The sequence below is a fragment of the Topomyia yanbarensis genome, chromosome 2 (assembly GCF_030247195.1).
Source record: "Topomyia yanbarensis strain Yona2022 chromosome 2, ASM3024719v1, whole genome shotgun sequence".
Classification (NCBI taxonomy): domain Eukaryota; kingdom Metazoa; phylum Arthropoda; class Insecta; order Diptera; family Culicidae; genus Topomyia; species Topomyia yanbarensis.
The window spans coordinates 119,663,999-119,684,003 of NC_080671.1; the positions used below are offsets into that span (position 1 = coordinate 119,663,999).

Sequence of the window (20,005 nt, forward strand, 5' to 3'; positions counted from 1 at the left end):
CCCGAAATTATAATATTTATAAAACCCGAACCCGAGCCCGAAAATTTTAAAATAGAAAAACCCGGACCCGACCCGTACCCGAGAATGAAAATTTTGTACAACCCGAACCCGACCCGACCCCGAGAACTTTAAAATTTGAAAACCCGAACCCGAAAATTTAAAATTTGAGGAACCCGTTCCGAACCCAACTTGCTAATACGGAGAGTCAACCAAAGATAACGAAGATTTTGGGCACCCGAGCTGGACTCTAGGCTCATCTAAGAATAGTAGAATCACTCGAATCTGAAGTAGCACCATACGCGTTGAGTTATATCTGTCTACGGCAAAACGAATCACTGACGAGTAGAATCCGCATTTATATTTACCATTATTGAACGTTGAATTTGTAATGTTCTGAGAAACTTATAAATCGTCGAAATTTTAACCGGAAATTAGGATAAATCGGCGGCTTACTCATGGGGAAACAAAAAGCTTAATGGTGACAGTTTCAAACAACCTTGCCCGTCATACTTAACCAAAATTTCTAATTTTTTATCAAAAACCATTCTTGCAAGGCAATTTTGTATAATTTATTACATGTTCTAAATTAAGCTATGACAATTGGCAATTCGTATTCGACAGTTTACATGACGTAACCCACGTTACTGGTTGGTACGGTCAAACTTATGTCGAAGGGTGTCAAACAAGATTCTCTGACACGTTCTTTATGTCACATCATTAACGTTAAGGCGATCTATGATGGTGTATGATGGGCACTTCGACATCTCCAATGGACTTTTCGGAACGACTCCAAACTTTTAAAAATTCGTCAATGGCTTCAACAGAACTCACAAGATTTTTGCGATCAATGCCTTAAGAACCTGGAAATTCATGTATTTTCATGAAGGATTCCGGATCATGCAACGGCCCAGCCCGGGGACAATCTGACGGAAAGTGCTTGTTTCATATATGAACCACTGATTTGATAGTGGCGTTAATATACCATCATCATATAAGTGTCATGAACAACGAAACCTGGCGGAAGGTTTTTTAAATTAAATCTACAATGTATTCTGTTTAGGTCTGATGGAACTAAGACAATCTCTAGAAAATTAATTTTGCTTAAACTATCTGCTTTTAAAAAAATAAATGACGATGTGCCTATTTTAAATTTGAGCCGTCATAATGCCACCAAAGTACCACCAAATTTGTGAGTATATATATAGGCATTTTCAAATCGTCCTCGGGCTGCAACGGCCTTTGTAGTCAATGGTTAAAAAGCATCTCGTAGATCACAACTATGTCAAGCATACACCAATCGTGCTGCACTGAAATTTATTTATCATTTTAATTCATGTTTATGTCGATAATAAAAAGTTGAACCAATATTTTCGATAAATTCTTGTTGAGTTGGTTTATTACTAATTATCATCAAAAATTAATCGCAAAAGTATTTTAGATTTGAAACACGTATTGATGCATGCTCTCTCATGAATGTTCGTTTAAAAATTAATCTATTCAGGCAGTTTGCGAATCTGAAGAGAGGGAATTTATATACAAGAATGAAAAAATACAATATTTGAGCACCAGCAAATACGACGGATTCTAGCGATTCATAGGTGCTAGCATTTAGTACAGTTATATTTAATTCGTTTAATTCACTACTACAAAAAGGGGCGGGGTTTTGTGTACAAACGAAAACAGCGTCAAGAAATGGTTGGGTTGTTTTGTTCAAAACCCGAACTCGACCCGACCCCGATAATTCTTAATTTAAAAAACCCGAACCCGACCCGAGCCCGAAAGTTCAAAATTTTCAAAACCCGGACCCAACCCGAACCCAACCCGAACCCGATAATTTCAAATTTGAAAACCCGGAGCCCGACCCGAACCCGAGAAGCTTAAATTTATAGAACCCGACCCGAAACCCGTCGGGTTCGGGTCGGGTCCGGGTTTGGGGTCCAAAAACCCGAACCTGACCATCTCTAACTATGAGAGAAAGCTACTTAGTATTCAGCAATCTTTGCGTGACATAATTTATGGTTCACAATACCACTTTTAAACTCATTGTTTATGGTCCAATTATCCATTTTATATTGTCGACAACACTTCCGAAAGCCGGCTGTCCGGAGCTCAAGTTGGCGATTAAACAGACTCTCGATATACGGTTTTTTTCTTAGGGGAAACTTTGCCACTACGACCACTATTCAGGTTATCTTTTGTCGATAAACGGTTACCCAGAGTTTAAACGCCATTTACGTGTCCTACAGTCAAAAAACTATTCAACTTTTTAATTCACGAAAATATATTCGCTTGCTTGAGGCGAATCCTGATTAACAACCCACCCACTACCCAATTCGTGGTACTTATGGGAGTGTCACTGAGTCGGGGCCATCCGTTCAGTAAGTACCACATCAACACTTCCTTTCTCGTATCCCATGTTACGGTAAAGATGGTCGTGGCCCGCAATGGTGATCCTCAGGCAAAATTCTCGCTTGGACTGAATCATTTGTTATTCCCAAATAATGCTCCTCAAGTAGTCTAGCTGGAAAAGAGAGTCATCAGTCTACAATCTACGAAGTACACCGTGGTTACGCAACGCAACGCAACGCAACGCAAAAAAATCAGGGAATTTGCTACGTACTTGGGGGATGGTCCCCTAGATGCTGTGATAATATGTCAATCCTATGATAGTTTTCATCTATATTTTGAACGTTTGGTCCAGAGTACATTTTCCATGATGTATTTCTACTATTATGATCTGCAAAATACACCTTCGGAGAATCGATAAAACTTACGATTTTCTCATAGTCAACTTCTCCAAAAATCATACTTTGCACCCTAATATTGGAGAAAATCAAGGTAATCGTTCTGATACTACAAATGTGGATATGATGCGAAACTTTTTACTTCATTCCCACTACTGTTTTCTGTTCTAGAGGATAACCACGTTCGTCCCACTGATTAAATTGAAATCTTCACCAACGATATTTATTTTCTCCTTCGAAATAATTCCCTGTACCCAATCTTCAAACGCTACCAAGAAATTGCGGTCGCTTCCTCTGGGTCAATAAAAAGTTTTATCTCATCAAAGTGCGAGGGAAGTCTAGCAATGAACAAAAATAAAACCTCATGGTATTGCTCTAATTTCTTCGTAGCTAATCAACTCACTCATTTCGTCTTTTATGCTGTTGTAGATACACCACGCTGTGTAATTTTTCACAAATGCTCAATTTATGTTCACCCGCGCCTGGTAATTTGGGCATTTACTTTCTTCGAACTTGCAGTTTTTCACTGGATGATTGTCACTCAAAATTGACATCTTAACTGCCTGAATTGCGTTTCCACTGACTTAAAGAATTTCAATTTCTTTTTTTTTCTATCAAATTTCAAAAATCATTCCTATAAGACAGGGTTTGTTTAATTTCCATTTATATTAACATTTGCCGACATCTCAGCTAACGGGCTAAGTCGGTCTATTAAATACTGATGAGAAGAATTGTAAACACTGAGGCCGGCATTTTAAAACTTGGGGTTGTGCTCTATGTGCATAAATTTGGTTTTATCCCATTTACTCTTAGGAAGAAACGGCATAATCTGTAATTCACACATTATTTTCTCAAAACAACTACTATTACACTAGCCAGAATTTGAAGTAACCGGGAGAAATATTAATTTAGCAACATCAAACTGTGAAGAAATTATATACCAACAACAAAAAACTTTCTAAATAGCAATGGTCTAATAAAACAATTATAATAAATTTTTAATTTAAGTTCGATTTGTGTGATCTAAATCATATGTGATGCATAAATTCTATAATATAATACCACTATTCATAAGTAAACAGAATGAATTCATAACGATTCAGACGTATAATATTATTTAAGATTTCGCATTTTTTGGGAAGAAAACAATTATTTTTTATAAATAAATCAATTTTGCTTTTTGTTTTGCCCCCGCCAACTACTAGTAGCACACCGTTTACATATTCATCCGCTACCATCACCCACGGATAACCTAACCAAATCGAAGGTTACCGGAGCCAGGTCATCGCCTGGCTTCGATCGGAGTAACCAGTGGCGTTGCCGCAGCATCCACCCTAATCCGAACTCTAGCTGATCTTGTTTTCCGTTGCCTGTGTGTTTACGGTCTGCTGTACGCTGATTCATATCGCTCAAACGGGTCCCTCCCCTCGAGGGTTCGACAGGTACCCACCCCTTGGGACAGAACCACATTTAACCTACTCGTTGTGAATCGATCGGTTGCTTGATACTTTTCGTTCAACTCCGTCGCTCCGGTTTGCCTAAAGATCACTCCGTTTTCTCGCTCCACTGATTGGGACCACTCTCTTTCGAAACCGAAAGCAGAAGAAAAAAAATTAAAGCGGCACTAATAGCATCAACACCACATTCACTAAACACAAATCGCACAGCTGGGGAGGTCGAGACGGTGGACCTCAGATGACAACCCAGTCGACGCTCACCTTCATCAATATTTACGCGGTTGCTTTTTTTGATTAATTTGGATCAGTAGTCACCAATGGTAAACCACACCGTAAACTTCCACTTGCTCAGAAAAAATTACTCGGACTCTTTTTTTCAAAATACACACACATCACTTTAAGACGCCAAAAACACTTGAACCAGAATGATCAATGAATCGATCGATACTCTGCTTCGCAATCGATCGGCGCACATTTAGAAGCAGTCGAAAAACTCGATTCGTACAGAGGCGTTGGTTAGTAGAGTGATTTCGACCGAATGGATACCCTCTCAACTTCACTTTAAATTAATGGGAGCTAATTTTTCGAAATAGCTTTTTCATTGACACCGGCCGCTCATTTCTTCCTTTTTCGTTAGAAGCTTTACACCGTTGTTTGGTTGCCGGCACAATTTTTTTATGTTTTAATTTGTATGCTTAACTTGTTTCCTCTGTTTACAAACACTTTCGATTTTTCAATTAGCACCGCCCGAAGCAACTGACCACACCAACTACTAACCGCCGTATGGTTAACGTTGGTCTCTGTTTTTCCCTGATCGATCCTGATGAGCAGGTTCGCTTAATTATGCCTGCCAGTGGTGACAAGCCCAAGTGGGTAGGGAAAACTCGTCGTCATCGATGTATGACGTTAATAACACGAGCTACTATCGCGGTCGGACAACACAATCTAATCTTGTTTTTCCTGACAATATCCGTCAACAGTACACACGTTGTGATAAGAATCTCTCATCGGGTCACACTTCATGCGTGATTCCAATCGCACGCTGGTCCTTGTCCGACTGGAAAAAAACGCGACAACGAACGAAACGAATGTCCGAAATTCGTTGTATTTTACAAACCCAAAATCATCTGACCTCTACTCGACTGGACCTATCCAGGAACGCACGGATCCTAGGGAACCAAGCGATAGCGCGCGCGAGCTCGGTGCCCTCTACGAACGAACTGTGGCAGCCGAAATTACGCTGCCAGCGAACCGACCGCCGAGATACTGAACCAAGACTGAGACTGAATTTTACACGATTGAAATGAATTATCGAATTCAGCCGCCGGTGGCAAACTCGGGCTCCGACTCCGACTCCGGCACCAGCCGACGCGCGCTGCCTTTGCTGTCAGATTCAACTAGGTAGGTATGTACCTACTTCTCTAGTGAACTACTTCTCGCCGTCTCGCTCGCCGGTACGTTACGGTACGGCACGGCGGTGTGGTGCGGTACAGCATGGTCTGGAGGAGCAGCAAAGTATTTTGTTGTCGTTTTTCGCAACAACCGTTTTGCCAGAGTCAGCTGGTCATGGTTCGCTCGGTCGTTGCCATCTTCGTTTTCGTCGCCGTCGTCGTCTAGTTGGGCTATCTCAGTACCAAAGGATCTCTCTCTCACTATTTGGTCTCTTCCAATGTCCTTGCGGGATAAAAAGTGTATCAGATAGTAGGCCAATGTTTGTTTTGTCCTATGGTTTCGCTTGGTGTTGGAAAAATGAGAAGAGAGGGAGTCTACTGACAGCGAGGGGAAAAGCATTCTCTCACGGCGCAGCTGAACATGTGCGATGTCTGAAGCGGTAGGTGGGTGATGTTGTTTAGGAGAAAAAGCACAGATGAAAATGTTTCTTCAAATGTGCAAGGTTTTTGTAATATGTTTAGGAAGCGATTCAAAAAAATTTTAATTAAAAACATAACCTGTTTTAACCGGGTTTACCCCTCAAATACGTCAGGCCTACGGACGATATACATGCGTATATTTAGCATAATATGGACGTTGGGTGTACATTATCATGTATCACTTAAAGATACATATTTTTCGGCAATGATGGCCTCGGGTGGGTGATTGTTTGAACTTCTTTTGATAATATAAAATTACTTAGGAAGCTGATCAAACTCGATCAACATTTTATTCTGTTGTACATACTTACTCAAATAAAAGACGCACACCGAATGCTTGGCATGCGGAAAATCAGATAACGTTCATTTCTCAACGTACAGCCAATAAATTGCCCATAACTATACACTCTTGGTTAAAACCCATCTCCTTTCTATTAAGTATTAAGGTATGAATAACGCACATTAGCCTAGATTTGTTGTTACATACATGCATGGTGCGATTGTCCAAGAAGAAAATATATGACTTAAAGAACAGCTCATGAAAGAAAGAATGATGCGTTTAATTATTCATTGAACGAATATACGAGTTGATAATGTTGATCCTGTCCATGACACTGCAAAGTTTCAAAACCTAATTTTTGTTAATTATTTTGCTTTATTTTTCAATATTCGCTATCTAAGCTGTTCATTTAAATGAGAAAAGCTTTCAGCTCCTCCACGAAAAAAATAGAAAAAAGATTTTTCACCTGTAAGGGATAAATAACTCGTTTGTAATTTTTCTTTTGGCAGGTTGAAATTAAACGTCCAGTGTCCATTGTGCCTAACATATATTATGCCATTCCTCTATTATGCCTAACGTATTTATGCCTATCGTACTTATTAGTTGTGGAATTACGTACTTATTAGTTAGTCGTCTCATTATATCTCTACACTAACTTAGACACAGGACTAAGCGCCGGATTGACGCTGACGTGGGTTGCGTGGATGACCGGAATTGCTTGTTCGCGTTTGTGACTAGGGTTGTATTATCGGGTGCGCTCGGGCGTTTGTATGTTTACGGGTTTGGCGGATTTGTGTGTGTGGCGAGGATACATTACTATGCTATATTTCACCCTAAGGAAGAAAATTTGGTAAAAGCCAAAATTTCTCACTAGGGTGAAAATTTGTTGGTAAATGTGTGTTTTAGTTTTAAGGGATTTGCGTCAAGCCGGCGCTAATCTATTCCGACAATAAGTTAGTGTCGGTTTCTGATGAGGCGAAGCCGAAACGCAACAGAGTATGAGGATACATTAGTTTGTATAACCGTGTAACCAAATGTATATTCATGTAGGCTTTTGAATGTTCGCGCGAACCGCGACTTTGAGCGTACACTTCACATTTAGAACACCCAAAATCCGACGGGTACGTTTCTATTACTTTTGGGTAAGATTTTTTGTCTTTTTGGTAAAAGACCATGCGATTGCGGATTGTGGTATTAAACCAATATTACCACAAAGGTAATAAACGGTGGAATGACGAATTTCGGTAGCTGTGCATGTATGTGCATCACACAATCAATCAATTTTTCAATATGCGTCCACCTTGGCTCTGTTCGTATGTAGAATAATTCGGTCGATTTCTGTAATAGTACTAGTATCGATTCTAACCAACCGGAATCATGGTGGATTTCTACCGGAATTCAGCCGAAATTACGGATTTTTTTTACTGGGTAAGTTGGATAGTAAAACAAAAATGTTAAAATCGTTGCGATGCTTTGTACCGGTTGTGATCTAGACCCAGACCCCGAATCCGGGATAGACCACGGACCAGGACCAGTTCTCCGATCCGAACCAGTTTTCGGATCAAGACCACTTCCCGAAACAGGACCAGTTCGTGGATCCGGACCAGTTACTAGATCAGGACCAGTTATTGGATCCGGACCAGTTCCAGTTCCAGTTACTGGATCCGGACCAGTTCCCCTTTACCAAGTCCGGGCCTATACCAGGCCCAGGATTGATGCTTAGATCCAAACAAGCGTCAGGATCCGAATCCTTGGTTAGGATACGAAGTTGATCTACAAATACGAAATGTGTTGTGTAGAGAAAATCGAAACCCGTCTTTATCCACATTGTGTCGCTTCGCTTGATGCGCAATACGACGCACTTCTAGGAAATCCGACGCGCTAATATTTGTTGTGTAGGAATTGATGCAACATGAGTGCGACACAGAGAGGATTTAAATTCAATTTTTTAAACGAAAACGAACCAAGCCTGCTAGGACCAAAAGTAGAGATCGTAGGTGTAGGTGAGCACGAATGAGGCGATAGCATGATAGCGTGCGTTAGCAAATTTGTATTACCGTGAAAGGTACAAGCGTTTCTACGTTAACGTGTTTGATAGCATGGACGTTTTTATGTGGCGTGTGTATAACTTCGTATGTTTGAATTCGTTCGTATAACCGCGTAATACTGTGCATATTAGTTTGGGCTTTCATACATTTTGGCAAGTCGTTATGCTGATATTTAATTTTGAGTGTGTGACTGAAATGCAATAAGAAAGGAAACTCACAGAAGTCTTCACCTATGGGACTAAGATTTATTGTCTAGTGTAAATAACTACCCTAAAATGTAGTAGCATCCGGACAAATACAGCTCATGATCGCGCGACAGCGGGCATTTGTATGTTGATAGTTGAGACAGCGTTCATAAATTCATACGTTTTTGTGATTGTGAGACCGTGAGCGTAGGAATACGTAAATGATCGTGTCTTCGACCGGTTTTTTTTTATTATAGCAAAAGGCGAAAGCAACATTCTGTTAGAGATCACTTCATATTGATATATTCACCTATAATTACGTTGAATAGAATGTGAATGACAATTTTTCTATCTATTGGTATTAATTGTTGATAATTCAAAGCGATATCAAATAACTTGCCCTTTGACTTTTGGTCTTTTCCTTTTAGACCGATTTTCTCCAGGTGAAACATTTTCTAAATGTTTTCAGAGCTACGGTTTACGAAAGTCACATCGCTGGACAAACCTCAGCACGCATTGGCTGACCCGTTGAGTGGGCTAGGTCCACCACCTGAGACTACATCGAGTAGACACACCACGAAGCGGGGAGCTACATGGTTCACGAAATAGACATCGGTACCGGGAGGAATTCCGTATCCAGGAAACTCTATCAGAGTAGGGTAGTTTCACCGCCGGAGACTACCTGAGTGGATCGCTGAGAGCTAAACGGCTCACTGAGCTAAGTGGGAGCCTTCGGAGGGTTTTTACTGGTTAGGCACGAAAGTGAGTCTCGCACAGTGCAAATACACTATATGCCAGGTTTTTATGCTTTTCAATCTTCCTATAAAATCACATACAAGCAAATACGCATATGCATTTACTGAATCGAGTTGTGATATTTGGTTAGAAAGCTAATTTTGAGTGAATGCACAGCCATACAAAGGGGAAAGGAAAATTGTTTTTTCATAAGAGCTGCAAGGTGTGAATTGACAACGTAACGTTCGATTCGGAAGAAAATAAGTTGGAGTTGTTGATGATCTGGAATAGCTTCACATGGGAACAAGTCGACAATTGGAATATTTCTATTTTATGGACAGCCACAAATGCATGTCTCTTTATGCTGGATGTTTAGGAAATTAGTATTCCTTACATTAACAGTCTTCAGTATCTTTCGAAAAACGGCACAACAAAATTATAATAAGGTTACTGTGTGCTAATTCACCTTAGCACCTCTATTCATCCCACCTATTTCAACACATTAGTTAAAGCAGTGTCTGCTAGTTCTATTCAGCGTATTAGCTTAAATATGTCTAAGTAATGACAACTAACACAAATAACGGATCAATTCATGTTTTTTATTTCTTTATTATTTTTATTTATTACGTTTTCGAAACCAGTATGACGCAAGATTCGAAAGCAAAACTTTTTTTAAAATTTGCTCCATGTTTTTACTTTTTTTATTTTTTTGCCAGTGCACAATTTTTTTTAATTTCGGCAAACTTTTCGATTTTTGAACTATTTCTTACGAATGAGTCGGAAAACGCTATGACATTTTTTCAATAATTTCATTTTATTCGTCTGTTTTCTTTTTTCATTTCTGAATTTTATTTAAAATTTTCCTTACTTTGTAATATATTCACTTCTCTGTTCTATTAACTTATCAAATTTTTATCATTTTTAGCAAGATTTCTACATTCAGTATGGCATATTTTCTAGGGTAAGGTGGGCCAAATCCGACCGTTGGGTAAACCCGACCCCCCTCTGTTACCAAAAATCAGAAGCACTACGCGAACTAATATCAATGTTGTCGTGTAGAGCATCGAAAATAATTATAATGGTGGTATTACAGCATTTTATTAGTCTACATTGAGATGCTCATACGACAAAACATGTGTTTTTACAACTTTTGATTTGACTTTTGTGCTTCATTTACTACAGGATATTTCTGATTGTTAAAGTGATTACATAATAAATGTAAATGGATTTAAATTCTTTGATTTAAGTCCTACAAAGTGCATAGATGAATTTAGTTCAACCTTTTTCATATATTTTTTAATTGCATCGTAATGAAAAATGACGCGGTGGGGTAAATCCGACCGCTTTTTTGCGAAGAATATTTTTATTTATCAAATTGAAATATATTTTTATTGTTATTATTTATTATTTTTAAGCAAAATGGTTCATAATTACAAACGAAAGACACAAAAACGTGATGATTATAGTATTCGTCGAGCAGTTGCTCCGATGCAAATGAGAATATCATTACGTGCTACTGCTCGTGATTTTAGCATTCCAAGATTGATATTGAGCTCCATTTTCTTCATGTTACAATTCAATAACACAACATTCATTGATTTATCATTTAAAAACCATAAAATTTGAGTAATATCTGCACTAAATCAACCAAAAACATAGGGGGTCGGGTTTACCTCACCATTTTTGAAAACAGCAAAAATTAACATTTTTGTAAAAAACTTGTATATCAAGATATTCAGAAGATCCAAATAAAATGCTATATACAGCAAGTTGCCCAGGAGTCTAGCCTTTAATTTGGTATATAAAACGACTTGATTCGATGTAAAATGAGCATTTTACAGCCAAAACCATTTACTAGGTCGGATTTGCCCCACCTTACCCTATTCTTTAATATTTTAATATTGCAACCTTTTATTTGTCCCTTTTCCCTATTTAGTGTTTCCAATTTGTCCATTTGCTCCATATTTCTTATATGTCATATTTTTATATGTCAATTATTTCCTTTTTTCAAAATTTTCCTTTCTCGCATTTTGCCGTTTTTTCAAGTTTCCTGTTTTTTTGCTTGCCGTTTTTGCGGTAAAGGGCGAACACGAAATTATTGCGACACATTCAACAGGGCATAACTTTTTTATCATTGGGTTATAATTTTGCACACTTTCTCATTGTTTAAAAGTGTCATGTTTTTCGATTCAACGAAAATGGAGGTGAACCAACGCGAGTCGAGAGAACAAATTCTTTCCAAACACCTGGAATTTCCTGATCTGTCGCACCGGCAGTTGGGAAAAATGTTGAACATTCACCATTCAACCGTCTCCAGAGTGTTGAAGCGGTTCCAGGAGCGGTTGACGTTGGACCACGGCAAAGGAGCTGGAAGAAAACCGGGACCGGAGAACAAAAAGACGGAGGGAAAGGTGAAGCGGATGATTAAAGCAAATCCCAACGTCTCAAGCCGTGATTTGGCTAAAAAGATCGGCATATCGCAGAGCTACGTCCAGAATGCAAAGAAGAGAGCTAGACTACATACATACAAGGTACAGAACTTCCCAAACCGCGATGAGCGGCAACAATCGACGGCTAAAACTCGGGCACGGAAGCTCTACGAGAAGATGCTGACAAAATATGGCTACTGTGTGATGGACGACGAAACGTATATAAAAGCCGATTTTAAGCAAATTCCGGGGTTGGAGTTTTTCACCGGCAAGAGCAAGTTCTATGCGGACGACAAATTTAAGAAGAAGAAAATGTCGAAGTTCGCCTCCAAATATCTCATTTGGCAGGCCATCTGCTCTTGCGGACTGAGGAGTGAGCCTTTCGTGACAAAGGGCACAGTAAATGGCGAGATCTACAAATCTGAGTGCCTCGAGAAGCGCCTTTTGCCGTTCTTGCAGCAGCACGACGAAGCTCCGCTATTTTGGCCAGATTTGGCATCATTCCACTATTCTAAAAGTGTCCTGGAGTGGTATGAGGCCAATTCTGTCCATTTTGTTCCAAAGAACATGAATCCGCCAAACTGTCCGGAGCTGCGCCCGGTGGAGCAGTACTGGGAAATGATGAAGCGGGAACTTCGGAAGAGCAAGAAGACAGTCAAAGACGAGAAGGACATGTTAAGAAACTGGGAAAAAAACTGAGAAACTGGTACCGGATGACACTGTAAAGACTTTGATGGAGGGCATCAAGCGAAAATGCGTTCAATTTTATACTCGATCGATTATCTTTTTTTCGATTAAAACTACCCTAAAATTTTGGTTCGATTTTAAACATTATAAGAAAATTGGCATGACAATTTCCGTGTCGCAATAATTTCGTGTTCGCCCTTTATTTTTATTGGTTTCTATTTTTCTGTTTGGTAGATTTTTATCTTTATTGTTTACAATTTTCTGTATTTGTCAAGTGTCCCTTTTGTTCATTAAACTTTTCTATTTTTAACCTATTTTAGCCTTTTGTTCTATTGTCGATTGTATTTTTTCATTTGTTTTTGTAGTTTGCAGTGTTTTAAAATTTTGTGTTTTTTCAACTATTTAGTGTTTTTAGTTTTGTCCGTTTGTTCCATTTATTGTTTGATTCGCAACTTCCATTTTTCTTCATTTTTGTCTCTCCATAATTCTAATATTCCGTTTTTATCTATTCATGTTCTCTTTACTGTTTATATTTTAACATTTTTCTGAATTTTCCGTTCCGTCCACATTTTTTGTCCGTGTCAATATTATTTTTATTAAATTCTCTATTTCTAAACATTCTATCATTTTTCCCAAATTTTCAATTTATTTCAATATTTTTATTTTCTTAATTTTTTCCGGTGTTTGTTCATTGTTTTTTCACCATTAAATTGTTATTTTTTTTTCTATCAACTTTTTGAAAAATATGTAAAACGAAAAAAATATAACAATAAATTACTGTCTTTTGGATCTTGTTGATGCAGTTTGCTGCTGCGTGTTGATATCTTTTTATTGGCGGTGAAAATTAGCTGTGTTGTCCATCGCAACATTGAGGTCAATACCTTCTCTCAGATTGTCGCTCGCATGCATGTCATTGGTACTGCTTGGATCTGTTTGGGCAATATTCCTGAATTTAAGCAGCACACTATGTCTAACATGATGAAATTGCAAAGTGTAAACATCTGGCAGCTTGAGTTCCATCTGCACTCTTAGTAATTCTTCAACATTTCGTACATGTGGCCATTCACAACGTTTCGTAAAATCAATAGAAACTCCATTCGCTTGCAGGGCGGGTACTTTCTACCATGAATCGACACTCATTATTATTTCACACAGTAGATAGGAGCAACGGTATTTTCTTATACTGCTTGTGCAGTGAATAGCAAAAAAGCGTTAAATAAAATGGATTGCTTCATTGATAGTTATAGTGCCAGGTTTTAAGCTACAGCGAAATGGTTTGGGTGAGATGAGAAAGTAGACTGATAGAATATTATATTGTTCATATACGATAATAACAACTTACAATTTGTTTTGTAGATAAAAGTGTTCTATCTCTTATAATAAGAAGGATAATCCAACTTGTTTGCATTCGTTCATATTCTAGTTGAACCTTGTTTTTATTATTGTTTTTTAATTAATCATTAAATCATCTTGGTGTCATACATATTTTTCGATGCTGGGTCATTAGGCCGAAGGCCGTTAGGCCGAAGGTCATTTGGCCGAAGGGCATTAGGCCGAATGGTCATTAGGCAGAATGGACATTAGGCCGAATGGTCATTAGGCCGAATGACCATTAGGCCGAATGGTCATTCATCCGAATGCAAAAGGCTGAACGGCCATTAGAACAAATAAACCAAAGAGTGATAGATGAAGTGTTTGGAACGGAAAAGAATGATCAGTTTTCAATGAAGGGTGATTTATTTGAATTTTTTTTAACTTAAAATTATAAAGTTTAGCATATTTACACCTCATTTCTCGCTACTGATTTATTGACTGCATGGAATAAAAAATAAAATGGTCGCCTAATGTGGCTACACCACATCGTTTCAATCCGGGTGATGTCCGACATCGCTACCGCTCCGTCGGACTTAAACTAATTGATAGCCCATATGTTTGAATAATCCGGGCAAACGAGTAGATCACAAGTTCGCTTGCGAGGGGCCGCCGCTTCCGACGGCGGGTCGGCGGCCACCTCGTCCGGCAGATTCTCAGCAGCTTTACGCTGCTTCGGATCCTTGGCCTCGGTTATGCGGCAAAGCCGCATCACACAGGCTTCGCTGCATGCGGTAGAAAGTTCAAAAGTAAATAAATAAATATGCGTGTTTCTGGTGAAATATTTGACCCGACAGTGTTTTTGTTCATGCCTTCTAAAAAAAATTGCAACTTAGTGGCATGTACAATGACAACTTCTAGAATAAGTTATCCGCTTTAACTGCCGTAATCGAATTAAAGAGATTGAACTTTAGTAAAAGTTGTATACAATGTTTTATGAATGTGAATTGACATCTAGGTCAACTTCGGTAATTCTACTAGCTGGATAGAAATCGTGGAATGCACAGGATATAATTTGAAAGAACAGCTCATATTAAAAAGAAGGATAAAACATCAGTGATTTAAATTAATTGAGTTAAGGAAATAATTAGAGATTTTGAGAGAGAATGTAGAACAAAATAGAAAAGTAAGAGATAGTGGAAGAGGGTGAGACAAAATGGTAGAGAAGGAATATGAAAGAAGAAAATTGGATTGTTTCCATTCCACAAGACTTTATAAAGCATTATTGATTGATAGAACAGATTATTTTAATTACAGACAGATTTTATGTGCTTAGCATCCTTCTGCCTAATGGCCGGACATTGTTGCCGACGTAATGTAAAAAATAAATTATTATAGCGCCTAACGTGGCTACCCCGCATCGCTTCAATCCATGTGCTCGGACCTCAAATGAAAAAAAAAAATATATTTATGATATCCAGACAATGGAAGCAATACGAGATTCGTTCAACCGAGATACGAAAATTTAGCTCATACCGAGAAGCTCCGAAAGCTGTACGGGATATGTTCCGGATCCCTTTTTTTCGGATCCCTTTCCCTCCTCTCTATTAAGCACCCGACCTAAAGTCCATTCGGCCCAATGATCATTCGGCCTAAGGACTATTCGGCCTAATGACCATTCGGCCTAATGACCATTCGGCCTAATGACCATTCGGCCTAATGACCATTCGGCCTAATGACCATTCGGCCTAATGACCATTCGGCCTAATGACCATTCGGCCTAATGACCATTCGGCCTAATGACCATTCGGCCTAATGACCATTCGGCCTAATGTCCATTCGGCCGAATGACCTTCGGCCTTACGGCCTTCGGCCTAATGGCCGGACACCATATTTTTCAAACTGCAGCTTGGTTAACAGTCTACTGTCTAAAGTCATGTCATCTTTCTTTAATTAGTTTTATTTTACTTGTTTGCGAAGAGCGTAAATTGTGTTTTTCTTCTCCATCCCCTTCGTTTAATCAGTTGTTAAATATCGAGGGATTGCTCAATTTCCTCTTTCCTCTAGTTAAACACAAAGGTAGCCCATTTCAAACTACATTCCATTTAATTGTGATTAGATGATTAGATTGCAGCTGATTTGTTAGTTCTGTACTAGTACAATGCCACTTCATGGGCCCACGAACACAATCTCAATATTTGTACATCTATCTATCTTTCTGACTTCTCATGATCAATTCATTGTGGGATAGAAAGCAACGAACGAACAGAAGCAGCTAAATTAAATAAAAGGAGAAATTAATTTATTTAACTTACGTGCAAACTTGGCAGTAGCAAGCACATTAGGAACAATAAAATGTCTGATAGCTAAGGTTAAGCCAGCACGCATCACCGATGATACTTTGAATTCAATGGAGCAGCACGATAGCCAACCGCCTAATCGACTTTTAATAACGGAATAATTATGACCTAGTTAATGTACCTATATCTGATTAATGTTGGCGCTCTTACGTTGATCGAAATCAAGCAACTGCTCGACAAGAGCATTATTAAATGAACCAGCTCGAAACCTCGAATGAACTTCAGCTGCAATGTCCAAAAGCAATATCAGACTGATAATGGCATGCATGTAGGGTAGGTATAGGTAGGTACGATGCCAACCATTTGTTGCTTCCCTGCACAACGTGTTTAGCGAGAACGGCAAAAGAGCCAAACTGTAGAAGAGATTGGTCGCGAGAGTTCGCCACAAAGTATAGTCTTTTTAATTTCTCTTGCTCGCTGACAACGCTCTGAATTGCGTATGTTGAGATTGGATTTCAGGGAGCGAATGAAATTTCAAGTAACTACAAACTGATGATCAGTTTGGGTATGCTTCCAACGTATAACACTACATATCAACAGCTTGGAATAAGACCAGGCAATCATCCAACAACAGTGGCAAGTTCACAGTAAAAATCGATAAATCAGCGTCCACAGTAGACTCCACTTGTGCCAGTAACGAGAAGGATGTGAACGTAAGGGTACTCATCTGTTACATCTGGCTCGGTGGGCTGGACCTAGATGTACATTCAGGCCTTCCCTCCACCGGTAAGCAAGATGGGCGGCCCGACGGAACAATCAATGAGAGATGCTGTTTACACAAGGGCGCTTGGAAAGTTTTTGCTCAAGTTGCGAAAACTATTGCGGCATTCTATTGAGTTGTCGACATTTTCTTTCTTCGTCTTGATAGGGTAGAATGGTATAAAATTCTCTACAAATTCAGAATTATTTGAAGCCAAATATTGATCGGTATCATATTGCGAAACAGCTTCCAACACAAACGCTCCAAAAGAAACGTTTTGATATTTGTTTTCAACCGTTTGATTTTATCATTACATCTTCATAGAACTAGTCAGATTGGATAGTACTACAGTTACTGAATCAAATGTATATATGAGCAGTAACTAGCAATTGAACTGGGAACGTTTGCCCCCGATAATTGGAAAAAAAAATGTTGGAAAAATGTTCATTAACACTTGAATTAACATTTTTCTAGAAGAACAAATGCTTTTATAATATAAATTAAATTTTAGGAGAAAAATGCTGAAATATAGCCCAGCCATTTTTCGTAAAAAGAGTGCATTACAACCTTTTACCCTACTGCAGGACTTACCCAAGATTAAAGATATAAAACTTTTTGGCTCTGCTAAGAGAGCACAGCTCTGGACGTTTTGTAAGGACCTGTTATAATCGCACTGACAATGGGTAGTAGGGTGTCCCAAAATGACATCATGTTAAAAAAGTCATCGGGCTCACTTCTTAAATGAAAGGTTAGGGTATTGGGACCACTTTCTTCTTCGGAGTGAGTTTGCTAAAACGCTTCCTACAGGTGGCGACTTTTGATTTTTTGAAAAATGGGCCGATTTTGGATAAAATTTCAAATTTATGCCTGTTGAAGTGGTCCTGAACTGTCTTAGATATTTTTTCAGCATTTTTTATTATTTTGGTGTTCCAAACGGAGAAGTTTGGTTAGTTAGTTAGTACAAATTTTGAATTATAAGAGCGGCAGAGCCATTAAAACTTAGTAAAAAGTGAAATTTTTGGTGTTTTTCAGTATTTTTTCTTCAAAACTGGGTATATACAAAATTTTAAAAGTACAGAAAACACTTTATATAGTTGAGCCGAATTTAGGGGCGTAATTTTTCTGAAGAAAGTGTATAGCTACGGCCAATGGGGTATAAGTTATTAACGTTTTTGTTAAATAACCTTTTGATATTTTATGATATTCATAAAAAAATAACACTGTTCTACAAAATAAAACAACTTAAGTGGGCCTAGTCCGCATATTATTTTTCGGAAAATAGAAGGAAAATGATGAAAAATGGCGTTTTCGCTTGTCTCTAGTACATCAGAATCGGTTTTTATGAGCACTTGACGATTTTTTTTTAAAATGTTTTCTATACTAATAACCACCTAGCGGGTTTGAAAATCACTAAAATTAAACAAATATGTCAAGTTAATGGCAAGTTATGGCGTATATTTGAAGGCTGAATTGATTAACGTACTTACATTTTGTATATAAAGTCTTATTTTCATGTTAGGAACTTTGAAGTGGAGAAAAATGCAGTAGAGTAAGGTGAGTGTTGAAAAACTGATATTTACTATTTAGATCACGTAATTCCGAAATAGTCAAATTTGGGGGAAATATCCTCGAAAAAGTTTTACAACAGAATACAGCGCATCTTCTGACACAATCGTTTTGTTGAAGATGCCTCCTAGAAGTAATTATGGAGAATTAACTCTTCAAAAAAAAATTAGAGACTTGGCGTCATTAGCAAAGTTATTATTTTTATAATTCAAGTTACAAAAAAAAATCATCAGATGCTCATTAAACCTCGTCCTGACATACTAAAGACGTACAGAAAAAGTCATTTTTCATATTTTTCCTTCTATTTTTCGAAAAACAATGTGTGGTCAAAGCACATTTGAACTGATTTACTTTTTGGAACAGCATTATTTTTGATAAATTGCTAAAAATATCAAAGGTTATCTAACAAAAACTTAAATAACTCATACCCCATTAGCCATAACTATACACTTTCTTCAGCAAAATTACGCCCCTGAATTCGGCTCAACTATATAAAGTGTTTTCTGTACTTTTAAAATTTTGTAGATACCCAGTTTTGAAAAAAAAAATACTGAAAAACACTAAAAATTTCACTTTTTACTAAGTTTTAATGGATCTGCCGCTCTTATAATTCAAAATTTGTGCAAACTAACTAACCAATCTTCTCCGTTTGGATCACCAAAATAATAAAAAATGCTGAAAAAAAATCTAAGACAGTTCAGGACCACTTCAACAGGCATAAATTTGAAATTTTATCCAAAATCGGCCCATTTTTCAAAAAATCAAAAGTCGCCACCAGTAGGAAGCGTTTTAGCAAACTCACTCCGAAGAAGAAAGTGGTCCCAATTAGAGGTGTGCGCCGATGCATTTTTAATCGGCGGCGGCGTAAGCGACATATTTGGCCGGCGGCGGCGGCGTTGGCGGCGTCACGCCGTTGGACCCTATTGGCGGCGGCGCGCCGGCGTGTGTCGGCGTGACGCATATTGACGCCTATGCAACTAAAATAATTCTTGGCAGTACAATTCCTTTCCAAAAATTTCGGTTTCTATTGTAACAGACTTCGCAGCACATACAAACAGAAGCTTGAAAAAAATTCTAAAAAAATCATCGCCCACGATGTACTACCGACATCTGTTGAATACATTGCACAAAATGTAATTCTCGCAACCATATCAAATAATTTCTTTCAACTGAAGCTCCAATAGTGCCCACCCTGCTTGCCAAATGCAAGATAATAAATGAAAGCTGGAACTATTTTTACAATTGTAAAATTTGTAGAACGAAATAGAAAAATTGTCGGTGTCGCATACTACGACTTCGCATAAAATAATTGCAATGGACAAATTTGAAGAATGCAGAGTTACGACTGTATTTCAATGACCCATAATAATTATTTATTGTTCTGTATTGGGGAAATTAAGCAACGGTAAAACAGTTTTTGTTTTGTTTGAGGAAATTAATTTTTGTTGTCGTTTCATTGTTTCATTGTCGCTCTTTAAGAATTCCGCAGATATCAGGTACCATAACACGAGGCGTTATTAATGGCATTACTGCGCAGAAATGTCACTTTATATGATCGTGTAAGGACACCTTTCGATGTAGACACATTACTTCATTTTCCATTTTACTTCTTGTAAGTACAAAATCACCGGG

The 20,005-nt window shown here is 38.3% G+C and overlaps 1 protein-coding gene across 10 annotated transcripts in view; it reads right to left on the reverse strand.

Annotated features, from left to right (window-relative positions):
* The window catches only part of LOC131679398 (dual specificity calcium/calmodulin-dependent 3',5'-cyclic nucleotide phosphodiesterase 1-like), a 796,874-nt gene that overhangs the window by 478,623 nt on the left and 298,246 nt on the right, over positions 1 to 20,005 (reverse strand). The window contains exon 1 of one of the 10 annotated variants that reach the window (XM_058960119.1): positions 4,463 to 5,477. The exons of 8 other annotated variants lie outside the window; for them this stretch is intronic. The gene's annotated coding sequence lies outside the window, so the exon portion shown is untranslated. Of the gene's footprint in view, positions 1 to 4,223; positions 5,478 to 20,005 lie in introns of those variants that run through there. One more of the 10 variants, XM_058960118.1, reaches the window with a different exon arrangement.